The following is a 13841-nucleotide window of genomic DNA, read 5'->3' as shown; positions in this document are numbered from 1 at the left end:
ATGAGAAGAAATGGGAAGGCTGATCTGTTTTGCTGCTCAGTGGTTCCCCTACACCTGCAAAGTGTGGAGATCCTCTCTGGTGAGAGGAAGAAGTAGAACAGGTCTTACCCATCTTCCCAGTGTGACACAGGACATTGGTTAAGAGCCTTCTGCTGCCCAAAGTTCATGTGGGAATACTGACAATGTCCAAGTGTTTCCATCTTCACCTCCATGGCTGGACACACCTGGCACCCACATGTTTCTGAACACAGATCTCAGAGTATCCAGTTCTTAAGGGTCAGGTTGCTAGGTGATTATTAATGGGGGCTTTATGCCACACCATACCCTCAAGGAGATGAAGGTCTCCGTTTTGGAGCTGCTGACTCAGAAAATACCTACCGAGATTCCAGATCGAATATCTGAGACATCCAGATACCTATCTGAGATCTCCTTCCCATGATATTCCCTTCTCTTAAGAAATTATGTTCTAGGACACTACATAGATGCATGTTGTAAAATAATGTTAGTGTTTAATCCTGAAGAAGCAAAAGAATACATAATAAAAAACCCAAAACACATATAAAATTGTAAAGGTATATCTTTGGCCAATTTTGCTGTCCGTCTAACTCAGCCTCCTACGGGGGGGGGTCACAGATCTCCCCATAGTGTCTGAGCTGGCAGAGTGCAGGTGCAGCCTTGAAGCCTCAGTAGTTAGAAAAACATTCCACTGTCTTATCAGCCTAGCAGAACACACTGTTGCTAGTTACAAGAAAGCTTACGTAAGCTCAAAGGAAGGTCAGAGATCACAGAAGACAACTTCCTTCCTTCTTCTTCTCCCCTTCTCTTCCATCCATGGCTGGCATCCAGGGAGGACTCTGTTCATCCATCACCGTCGACCCTTAGGCTCGAGATCTCCTGACCCCCATAACTCTCTGCTTTCTCCAGCAGCAGCTCCGGTTGATTTTCTCAGCAGGCAGCTCTTCCCCCGGCTCCAGCCTTCGGGAAGTGAAGTGAATCCACAAGGGCTGAGCTCTGAGCTATTGCTGTTAGGATTGTTACCATACCTTTCATTAGTAAAATTCTCATTTACCTCACTGCAGATAAGGCTGCACACTGGAGAACCTCTCAGGTTCACAGTATATTTAAATTCTCATACATCCATTGAGTTCAACTTGCACACACTACAGATCTCTTTGATTCACTGTAATGTTTACCATAGGAGGTTTACCAGCTGCTTCCAAAACCCACAAACCCATGAGCAGGTAGAGAACAGGAGGCTTTCACATTATTTTATATTCAAATGATTTGGATGACCAGCAGCAACTTTAAAAATCCATGTGAGGAACCATAGCTATTCAAAACGTCCTAAGAAACAGCTCTACCTTATTGGAAGTCATGCCCATCCTCAAGCCCTGGGCTGTAAGACCCTATCCAGACAGTACAGCCACATTAAAAGTTCAGGTATAGCCTTAGCTGGTGCAAAAGTTCCAGTATAACATGCATTTGTAAAGCCAAAGATAAATTATGCTCTTCAAGATTGTTGAAGGCAAATGGTTCTTCACTGGTGAGACTTTTCCATTACTCAAGTGACCAGGATGCATCCCTGTTGGAACAACAATGAAGGACAAGAAAAATCAGTGATAAAATATGCACTAGCACACATATATATATCTATATATATACACACACATGCATATATCCACATACAAATGCTCCCATCTCTGCAGTACATGGCAAGTGTAAATGAACACACTGTGCTCCAGGTGGTGGGCTATCATGAGACATGAAGTACTGATGCATTACAGACTTGTAAAGTGCCTGTTTTGCTGGGGGGAGAGAGAGGTTACGCCCTGGTGTGAAAAGTCCTGCTGATCTTTAGAGAGTATATTACAGCTGACCAACTTTATGGACTGCATTGTTAATGGACAATTTTGATTCCAAATGATTTAAATCTGTGATTGCTGGCTCAGAAGCATGTGTGGAAACACAACTCACTTGTGTAGATTGTTTACTGGGTTTTGTCTGTTTGCATCTTTAAACTTTTGGCATAACTTCAGCTATTCAGTTTCATCAAGAGAAAAACAAGTACAGCAAAGCACAAACTTTGACATTTTATTAGTAACTGTGCTTTTGAGGGAGAAGGGAAAGTTAGACCAGCCAACCACTAACAGTAGGCAAATGTTTGCTTTTAATTAACAAAGAAGAAATAACATGTACAAGTGGAGTTGGTCAACAAAATTATCTCTACAAAAAAAACCCTGTCTTGAACAGCAGCACAGCCTCACCACATTTCTCGTTTGGCACTCCTCTCCTCTAACAAACCCAGTGCTGAGCTGTACAGGGCTTGTGTCCACACACTTAGCTGGCCATCACCTTGAGATGCCCTTCCCCAGGAAGCCAACAGCAGGGTCATATCTTAAGTGATCTAGAGGCTGTAATAGCGGAAAGCTGAAACCATGAAATTGCGCAGCAGCGTGACCAGCAGAAGGGATTATGTAGGGTGTGGTGGGTTTTAAGCTCATATAGCTGTGTAGGCTTTGAGAACTGCTCTGAGGAGCAATGTCTGTGTCCAAATACTTCACCACAAGCTCAGCCTAACAGCTAGGGGCAGCTTCACAGAAGTGTGATCATGTGCTGGCACTTAATGAGTGTTGGGATTCAATCAGGATTGGATTCTTATGGAGCCAGCCTGCTCGTCCTGTCTTCTCTGCTGTTCTGGGAAGATGTCTAACATCTTTACATCTCCTTTTTTCAACATTCTTCCTTTACATTAGTACAACATCATCTGTGATCTCTATTTTTGCCTCGGTGTGTATGCTTATCATAATCCTGAGTGGGTTGACTGGCTTTTATATTCACCAAACTATTATTTTTAATACTGGAAAAATTAATTTCCCTTTTCATAATTTATTTTTCTGTGACAAGGATGGGTCTTGAATTTTTTAAATTATCTTTAGCGCACTAACATTTTTCACTTATGGTTAGCTAGAGGTTATAAGGGTAAAATCTGTGGCCAAATTCTACAGCTGCAAGAGTGAAATCAAAATAAAGTTAAATTCATAGTTACGAGAGAAAGAGCAAATGTTGATGAATCCAAAAAGTTCAGAGGAAATTATTTGTCTAATTTTGTACACTTAAAATACATGCCAGGAAGTATTGTGATAGTTATTTGCATTTTATTGATCGAATCATAGAATATGCTGAGTTGGAAGGGACCCATCAAGATCATCGAGTCCAACTCCTGTCCCTCTGTAGGGCATCCAGGAATCACACCATGTGCCTGAGAGCATCATCCAAACGCTTCTTGAACTCAGGCAGGTCTGGTGCTGTGACTACTTCCCTAGGGAGCTTGTTCCAGTCCTCAATCACCCTCTGGGTGAAAAACCTTTTCCTGATATCCAACCTAAGCCTCCCCTGATTCAGCTCCCTGCCATTTCCCCGAGTCCTGTCATTAGTCACATGGTGAAGAGATCAGTACCTGCCCCATCTCTTCCCATCCTGAGGAAGCCATAGACTGCAATGAGGTCACCCCTCAGCCTCCTCTTCTCCAAGCTGAATAATCCAAGTGACCTTAGTCACTCCTCATAAGTCATCCCTTCCAGACCCTTCACCATTCTCGTGGTTCTCCTTTGGACACTCTTCAATAGCTTGACGTCCTTTATATATTGTGGTGCTCAAAATTGCACACAGCGCAAACAAGATATACTTGTTTCAAATGATGCTTGCAAAAACAATGTCCAACGCTAATGGGATATTGAAGGAAAACCCAACAATTTTTTATTGATGTGGCTGTTGCTTTATTCCTGTGGGCAAACACCATTTAGATAATTGCTGCTGGCTGGTGGGTCCTGTACCATTAGATAGTCCATCTTCCTGATGGGATGCTAGAGGTGCTCTAGCCTGGCAGTTCCCAGCATTACTGCTTTTGCATAGCTACACAAATTCTCTATAACTCATTTTTCAAGATACTGCAGCTTAGTGCCCCTGCACCCAGTGAAAGAAATCTCTCCTTCAGCATTTATAGAAGTGAATTTTTTATTAGGATTGTGTTTACCTTTCTATAAAGGTTGTCAATCCAATGCTTATGACTCAGAATGAAAACTTCTTCCCACAAAGACTTTATTTAACTACTGAGTTCTAGATGTAGAGAGTGAACAGTACAGGTGATAAAGAAAGGTGTACAGAAAGGTGATAAACTTTTCTTGTTTTAAACTCACCAGCAATCAGCTCTGACTTGAGAAATGTTATTACTTTTTATTTAATGCAGTAGAGATTATCTGTTATTGGAAAGTGCTAAATAGGATGAAAAAGCTTTTTGGCAAGACCCATTAGTCTTTTTATAATGTATTTTCTATTCAGAGAAATTTCACTGCTGCAGATTAAACAGAGACTTAAATTAAGATTTGACAGATTTGTTTAGAAGCTACTGTTCTCCAACAGACATCAAATCATTTATTAGTTGTATGCAACTTAAGACAGAAGGATTCTGAATTCCTTCTATAGCAGTGAATGGTTTTATTACTACTTCTTAGATTGTAAGTTAACTGAAAGACAAATATGAACAGAAAAAATGAAGGGATCTTCTGAGTTACTGAGTCCCGACCTTCTGATGTTACAAGTAACAACCTATAGAATCATTTTGATAAATGTCTCAAGCTTGAGTTTAAAAGCAATTCAGTTTTTTGTCCCCCGTTCTCCTGCTGGAGACACGTTATCAACTATCTTCACAATTAGTAACCTATGCATTTCTGTCTCAATGTATCCACTGTTAATTTCTAAACATTTTTCTTGAAACAATGTTGCCTTTCCTTTTAAAAAAGATATTTCTTCTCTGATGTGTTGCTCATAAAGTCCCTCATCACCTGATACATGAGGATGCAGTCACTGTGGATTACTTAGAAATGACAAATATGCACAGAAATTATATCCATGCAACAGAAATCACATCTATTTAGTGATCAGGAAGGACACTATATTTACACAGACATCCCTTCTGGGGTCTTCTGTCGTTTCAACATGCACTCGTATCTCCCTGGCATTAGCAGGAATCGCTGCCCCCAGGCCCCTGGCACATGCATTCACTGCCCAAGGCTGCACTGCCAGGGCTCCTCCCAGCCACTCTCAGGCCTTCCCCTCGGTCGTTCTCAACGAAAACATCAAACTACAGTGCTTTTTACCACTGAATTTCATCTTACTCCCATGACTCACCCTCAAAGTCAGTGTGCTCTTTCTGTCTAATATTCTGATCCTCCTCCTATTCTGAGACAATAAATAATGGATAAAGACAGCTTATGAAATAATTAAGCAGGCTGCAGGTTATGGGTTGCATCATATTTGAAATAAACCACACATGGTTATAGAGACTTTGGCAAACATTCTATATATTTAAGAACTATATTAAAAGTTGAGTGGGTTATTATTTAATAAAAAAACATTTTTTCAGAGTAAATATGAAATTATTTTTTCTCTTATCTTTTGGAAGTTTAAAGTTTGCACATTTATTCCATTCCATCTGCTTTACATCATTCCTCAGACAACCAAATAACACCAGATGATCTCAGTGTGAAGGAAGTCTCTGTGTGACACAGGCCTGTGTAATACTCTTTCAGCCTTGACCTTGCACACAGTGATAGCCAGAGGAAGGAGAAATGTGTATGCAGTGCAGTAGTTGAACATACCTGAACTTACTTCGAGGAATGGAACTATGTTTCTGCTATATTTCATTAGAGATTTTGGGTTACAGAGCACCCTAAGACTTAAAGGACAACACCAAGCTGTGTGGTGAGGTCAACACGCTGGAGGGAAGGGATGCCATCCAGAGCTTGACAGACCTTGACAGGCTTCAGAGGTGGGATCATGCAAACTGCATGAAGTTCAACAAAGCCAAGTGCAAGGTCCTGCACCTGGGGTGGAACAATCCCATGCACAAATACAGGTTGGGTGGAGAATGCATCTGTAACAGCCTGGAGGAGAAAGAGTCGGGGATGATGGAGGATGAGAAGCTCAACTTCAGCCAGAGATGTGTGCTCACAGCCCAGAAAGCCAACCATATCCTGGGCTGCATCAAAAGCATCATGGCCAGCAGGTCAAGGGAGGTGATTCTTCCCCTCTACTCTGCTCTGCTGAGACCCCACCTGGAGTACTGTGTCCAGTTCTTGAGCCCCCAACACAGAAAGGACATGGAGCTGTTGGAGAGAGTCCAGAGGAGAGCCACAAAGACAATCAGAGGACTGGAGCACCTTACCTATGAAGACAGACTGAGGGAGTTGGGGTTGTTCAGTCTGGAGAAGAGAAGGCTCTGGGAAGACCTTAGAGTGGCCTTTCAGTACCCAAAAGCGCTACAGGAAAGCTGGGGAGGGACTTTTTACAAGGCCTTGTAGTGATAGGATAAGGGATAATGGCTTAAAACTTGAAGAGATTAAGATTAGACATTAGGAGGAAACTCTTCACTAGGAGGGTGGTGAGACACTAGAACAGGTTGCCCGGAGAAGCCCCATTCCTAGAAGCGTTGGGGCTTTGTGCAACCTGATCTAGTGGGAGGTGTCCCTGCCAATGCAGGGGGCTTGGATCTAGATGATCTTTAAGGTCCCTTCCAACCCAAACCATTCTATGATTCTATGATACTCCCACAGAGTTATCCTATAGATTTATAACCATGGGCAACCTAGAACAGAAAGTCAGCTTATTTTTTATGGTTACACATTGGCAATCTAGATGACATTGGCAAGCAGGAGCACATAGTAACTAAAGGCTATCTCTTCTGCCACTAATAACAATAGTAGAAATCAAAACACTTATCCAAAATAATTGTCATAATGTATCATCATGGGGTTAATCTTATATTGCCAAAATATACTGAAATATCATACCTCATCCTACTGCAGTGCATAGGTACTATTAAAAATAGTACAAAAATCACACTAAGCCTTATTCTATCTGATCTGTACACATTACCTTTTACCACAGTTAAAGACGACTTAGCTTTTAGGAAGTTTAGCGAAAAATTAACTCCTCCCTTAAGCAAACACTCTGAAGGCTATGCTTATGGAAAATTGTTCTCATGGTAATCAGCTGTACATGCTGACAAACTTGTTCTTTGCTGGTTGTCTGTTTACCAACCTCCTCTGGCTCCCCTCCATGACCTCTGTGAAAGCTGCTCTAGCAACAGCAAGTATTTTCCCAGAAAGCCTTATTGACTCTGCTGTAAGTTTCTAGTTTTTGAACAGCAACTCATCATACTGTAATTATTGTGAGAGTATTTTAAAGACGTATGGTTTCAACTCTTTAAATAGATATGAGAAAATGCAAGCCCAAGAAACTAACTGGACAAAGCAGCTTAGCATTGCATGTTATGCTGTTGCAACAAACATCGCAAATAAAATCAGTCTGGCTCTCTTAAAATCCACAAAAATATCCTATCACCTGAAAAAGTAGTAGGTCTGAGGTAGATATATATATATATATACACACACATATATATTAACATGAGACGGTAAGCTTGAAGAACCATGACATCTACAAAAAAAGTTACACTTTTTCCAAAATTTGTGACAAAGAAGTAAAGAAAGAAAACTGATTAAAGGAACTTGTCTGAATTTGTCTACTTCAGCTTATAGCACACAGAATCAATGTTTATTCAAGGATGGTTAGCTTTAGGAGACAGGTGTTTTTCAAGTTTAACGTCACCTCCCTCCAGATCAGCAGCTGGGTTCTTCTATGTGCTTACAGGGCACCTGGGCACCAGATCTGTACAGGGCTTCAGACACTGCTGTGCTACTGGATTTTAGCTGGAAAAAGAAAAAACCAAAACAGCTAGATTAGGACACCTTCCTCTCCTTCAGGTTGAGCTGATGAGCATGAGTAAAGCACAGAATCACAGAATCTTAGGGGTTGGAAGGGACGTTGAAAGATCATCTAGTCCAACCCCCCTGCCAGAGCAGGATCACCCAGAGCACATCACACAGGAACTTGTCCAGGTGGGTTTTGAATGTCTCCAGCGAAGGAGACTCCACAACCTCTCTGGGCAGCCTGTTCCAGTGCTCTGTCACTCTCACAGTAAAGAAGTTTTTTCTGATGTTTATGTGGAACCTCCTATGCTCCAGTTTGCACCCATTGCCCTTTGTCCTATCACTGGACATCACTGAGAAGAGCCTGGCTCCATCCTCCTGACACTCACCCTTAATGCATTTGTAAACATTGACAAGGTTGCTCCTCAGTCTCCTTTTCTCCAAAATAAAGAGACCCAGCTCCCTCAGCCTTTCCTCATAAAGGAGATGTTCCACTCCCTTCATCATTTTTGTGGCTCTGTGCTGGGCTCTTTCAAGCAGTTCCCTGTCCTTCTTGAATGGAGGGGCCCACAACTGGACACAATATTCCAGATGCGACCTCACCAAGGCAGAATAGAGGGGAAGGAGAACCTCTCTTGACCTACTAACCACACTCTAATATACCCCGGGATGCCACTGGCCTTCTTGGCTACAAGGGCACATTGCTGGCTTGTGGTCATCCTCCTGTCCACCAGGACCCCCAGGTCCCTTTCTCCTACACTGCTCTCCAGCAGGACAGCCCCCAAACTGTACTGGTCCATGGGGTTGTTCTTCCTTAGATGCAAAACTCTACACTTGCCCTTGTTGAATTTCATCAAGTTTCTCCTTGCCCAAGTCTCCTGCCTGTCTAGGTCTTGCTGAATGGCAGCACAGCCTTCTGGTGTGTCAGCCATAACACATGCCCACATAAAGCACTGGTATAATTTGTGTGTGCCATCTTGACATACCATGGGAAGAGTCCTTAATTGAAATAATAATAGGGTAGCCAGGAAAGTACCAATTAAAATAACTTGGCTGGCTGTGCTAAATTCTAGATATTCCTAAGGTGTTAAGGAAATTTGATAATATTTACTTACCAGGATGCAATCAAAACCAGACATTTATTTTTAGACTTATCTCTGAACTGAAACAACTGGACTGACTGCAGATTTTCTTGGTAATGCATCACACGTATGATCAAATCAATTGACTGCACATATACTTTTGAAAAAAAAAAAAAGTTGGTCTTCATCCATCTTCTCAAGCCAGTTTGCAGCATGCTCAATTTAATTTTGTTTATATTTGTTAAAGCTCCTACAGCATACATTTGTTAAGCTTCTAGATTTGCCAAGCATACTCTCTTTCTCCTATAAAAACAATATAGTTCAACACACCAATGGTTCTAGCTGGCCTGGAGCTCATATTAGTAAACTCCCTGAACCCAAAGTTCAGGTTGATCAAGATATGCATGTTCTCAATCTTGCTTTATGAGGTGGAGCCACACACCTTCAAGAACACTGATGTATAAAGACTGCTCCTTTTTTTCCCTCATAAATATTTGCATCAACTAGCCAAAAAACACAGAAGCAAGACAAAAGAAGCACTAACACATAAGAGACAGTCTGATGCAACAGTGAAGTCCCAGCTCTGGAGCCACCTGTCAGATGAAGGCTGACCTCTGATGGCATCTTCCTCTGGCCTCCTGGAGGGCAGCAGCAGCAGAACAGGACTGGCAGGACACAGCCAGCCCAGACACACCACAGAGCTGCAGTAAAGATCTGGTAGCATAAGCCCCAACACAACTCAGACAACAATCAAGGTGCAGTTCCTGACTATTTCTTAGGGGTTTTATATGCTGGATACAGAAATAGAAAGAAAGAAAAGGGAAAAAAAAAAAAAAAAAGGAAAAAGAAAAGGAACAACAGCAAAAGAAAAAAAAAAAAAAGGAAGAAAAACTACATGAAAGTTATTAAGGCAGCCATCAGGATTCGAATTGCAATTGTTGCTGAGTTACATTACGTATTTGCCAGCTGTTCATTGACCTATTGAGAGTAAACTACTGATTTCAAAGCAGCTCTTAGAGGGCCAGTACATGCATGGTACCCAGTGCTTGCAGCAAAAAGGGTGGATTTTTGAGTGCACTTGCTTGTACTCCCCTCCGCTCAGTCTGGATGAGGCTTCCTGGTCAGAATCATGCTGGTCAGGGTGGGAGGTCAGTCACGCTGCTAACAAGAACTGACATTTCAAAGCCAGAGCAAGATTTCTGTTGTTAAGGAAATGTGCTCTAACATCAGATTTGCAGACTGCAGTAAGGAAATAACATGTTTTTCTTTTCTTTTTTTTAAACTGGTGAAGTTCTTGAGCTTTACGGGGCCTGATTAATGGCTGAAGGAGACTTCATTACATTGAATTTAAAAATTGTCGGGAAACTTAGAGGAAGGAAGGAATGAACATTCCTTTTAATATCTGTGGATAAATCAAAACTAACTGAATTTATTCCACTCATGATTACTGTTGGGTGTAAAACTCAGAAGTCAGACTTCTGCTGAGATACAAAATAAGCAAAAAGTCTAAAAAGAATGTTTCAATAAGCCCCGTGATATACAATTTTGAAGACAAGCTTTGAAGCAAGGCTAGATCTTAGCTGGGCTGGGGAAAGAAAAATGTTTTCCTCCAACTTGCAGAGCAGCTACAGAATGGTTCCACAGTTACTGGAGGCCATGATCAATAAATACATACTAAGTGGAGAGGATGCCTCAAATTCCAATATATTGGTCCACCTTCTCCACAGACCTGAAAAAGAATGATATAGTCTGATGCTTCAGGCCACAAAAGAATTGTAGAGGAGCTCTTTAAAAGAGCTAGATCTCCCCATAACTGATTTCAAAGTTCAAACAGAATTGCTCATCTTACCCCAGCATACTGAAAGTACAATTCTACATCTAAAGAAAAATCAGTGTTTATAGTTCACTGAGCAAAAATGGAAGAGCACCAATTACTATTCTTCAGGTAAACAGTCTGAGGTTGAAAATGAGGGCCAGAAAAGATACGCCAAACAGAAAGACATACATAACAGGCACTACAGAAAAAGTTCTAGCTGGCCCCCAAGACAGCATGTGTGCAAGAAATGAAAGAACTTCTTGTCCTGCAGCATTGGTTCTCAGGCTGCAGCCTGCTCACTCTGCAGTGAGGACGCTTTGCTGCAGGGCCGGCCCACAAAATGAGAGGGCTCTTCCTACTGTCACTATACTGCCACTACATTGCCACATCCATATGGAATTAGCAGAGGCTTTCCTGACTAATTAAAATAAAACTTGCCAGCTTTCCGAATTCTGGGGCTACTTCAAGTTCTTTGGTAACTGAAATCTATAGAATACAAAGTCAGTATAAAGAACCACCACGTACTCCAGAGTATTATCCACCTGAAACAGATAATATAAAATTTCTGTGAGAAAGGAAATGCAGCAACTGAATCTGAAATTAGCTGCAATTTAATAAATGATTCATTACCTCCAGAGCAGGCTGGCATTCCTAAATGTTTAAAGGTTCAGTGCACAAAAGTGAATGAGCCTCTTGCCATTAAAATAACTGTTATTTGCAATTGCTTCAGTAACAATACAAACCCAGTACTCTTCAATGAGGTCTCTGCTGAGACAAACAACATGGTTTGCTTAAAAAAAAAAAGAGAACTTTTGACTTCAGAGCTCAAAAACCACTTCCAGAAACACAGTTCCTTTTTTTTTTTGGTTACCACATGCAGTTTTGCAGTGAGTGAACTGGTGTTTTCCACAGGCCCAATGAAAGAAGGATGTTGAGGGAAACAAGCCCTTCCTCTCTTTTCTTCATTCTTGGGTTGCCCTGCTGACATACCCCTCCCATGTGGTAAAAGTAATGCCACACTCTTACCCCCAGCCTTCACCAGCCATGTGTATGTGGACACTGCAGTGAGGTTTGCACTTCTCCCAGGCTGCTTCACTTGTCACTGAGCACAAGAGATGGCAGAGAGATGGTAGGAACTCTTTTTCCATGGAGAGCTACATTCTCCATTAAGCCTGCTTGTTCTTCAGTGTAATCAACTGCCTCTTCATTTTATGGAAAATTAGAAATCCAAAGTGTGTGATATAAATTCAGCTCTGGGACAAAACCAAGATTTGGGAAATGGAGTGACACTACTAAAAAACATAATAAACCCCCGGAGAACAAACTTCTTGCATTTAGATAATTCAGGCTTCGATAAAACCTTTAAAATATGATTCGTAGTGCTAGAAAAATTAACTTCAGGTAGAAAGTTTTCCTTACCTTTTAACTCAGTTTTCAATTGTAGAATGTTATTTGTGAAATTGTGTGAATATTTAAACTCTGAAATTCAAACTATGAAAGTATGAAATATTACTGTAGAGGTCAACATTTGAAGATAAAAATCAGAGGTACATCTTTTCCATCAAAGACAAGCCTGAGAAGGATAAAAAAACCCTGTTTATTAAATTAGTATTTATAATTTAAATCTTTAAAATCATTATGCTTGATTATATCAATACCAGTGATGTCAGTTTCAATGTATTTCAGTACCTTGATGCTATGAGCTGGTATCCTGAAATGGAAAAATGAAAAAGAGCAGCTTCCCATAAGGCTGACAGATATCAGCACTGAGTAACACACCTCAAACCCTAAGGATGACAGTGACAAATTCAGAGGAAAGCCTTGGACAGACACTGACAGCTAGACAGTTAATTCTAGCTGATGGCTTTGCTTGAGAAAACTGCTTGAAATTGGGTATCTTATGCAGGAATAGCAATTCTTTCCTGCTATTACTGCAAATATAAATATCTCTTTTTCAGTGAGTCCCTTGGACTTATAACCAGACACTGAAATTTTCACTTCCCTTCAGGACTCACTGCTTTGCTGTGATACAAAGACAGAAACAGCTTTTGCATAATTAATGAAATACAGGGTCTGAAAACAGACCCTTTTTCTTCCCTTTCCTGCCTATCTCTATTAAAAAAGCAAACAAAATCCTAACAATAGAGCCTGAAGGTTAGAGGGTCCTTACAAATAGCTACCAGCCAGCTGGTCTGAGAAGAACAAACAGTATGAAGCAAAATGTATTGCCTGCAACACCCAGAACTCTTTGAACAGCAAGATCTGCACAATAAGGAATAAACAGTGAAAGTCAACAAAAATGAGAAATGGCAAATCATGGAAAGCAAGTGGCCACAGAGATAAGGACAGTATCAGCACATACCCATCTATGGTGTTTTAGTTATTTACACTGTGACCACCCACAGAGTACATAAATTTCCTTGAAACAGCTTTGGCTATAACATAATAGTTTGCTTTATAAAACAAAATCAAAACAAAACACCAAGTGTCTTGTAAAGTTCTTCCACATGTTTTGGTTTTTTACATACATATTCAATGAGCAAAATGCTGTGGACACCTTTTAGCTAAAATACTTCAACTTCCACTAGAGTACGCACATGCTTATGCAAGAAAGGAATAAAAACTGAAGAATCTAGGATTGCTGACAAGTTCTTTGAAAGCATTGGTTCCTACTGTTTCTCCTTTACAGAAAAGGCCCAAGCCACTTCTGTGAGAACTGCAGATTGAGGAGTCCTGTAAACACTTATATCTGAATACATTTCTGCCTTCCTTACGCTTTTGGACACAGTTACAGGCTCTTAAATACAGGGAAAAGGGCCTATAAGCAGAGCAGAAGGGGTTGCCATCTGCTCCCACCTGATCTTTTAGAAGATACAAGGAGAAGTCAGTACAGCTCTGTACAAAGACTGTGATTCACAGATTCTCCTCCTGTGCTTCTTCAGTTCTTTCCTACAACATAAAGCAAATCACCATGGATCACTTTAGCACCTTCCAGATGGACAATCGATTTATCAAGAGGATGTGAAGCCAATGCATTCTTTACCTAAAAACCCTGAGAAACCTAGCAAGGTGCTTACTTTGACATCTGTTTTTCACCCTTGCATGACAGAAGCAAAAGTATTCCTTTCATGCAGCTGAAAGCCAGACAAGGCATAAGGCAGCTGTGCTCAGGATCTT

The sequence above is a fragment of the Chaetura pelagica genome, unplaced genomic scaffold (assembly GCF_000747805.2).
Source record: "Chaetura pelagica isolate M959 unplaced genomic scaffold, ChaPel_1.0 scaffold68, whole genome shotgun sequence".
NCBI lineage: Eukaryota > Metazoa > Chordata > Aves > Apodiformes > Apodidae > Chaetura > Chaetura pelagica.
This window is presented reverse-complemented; position numbering follows the sequence as displayed.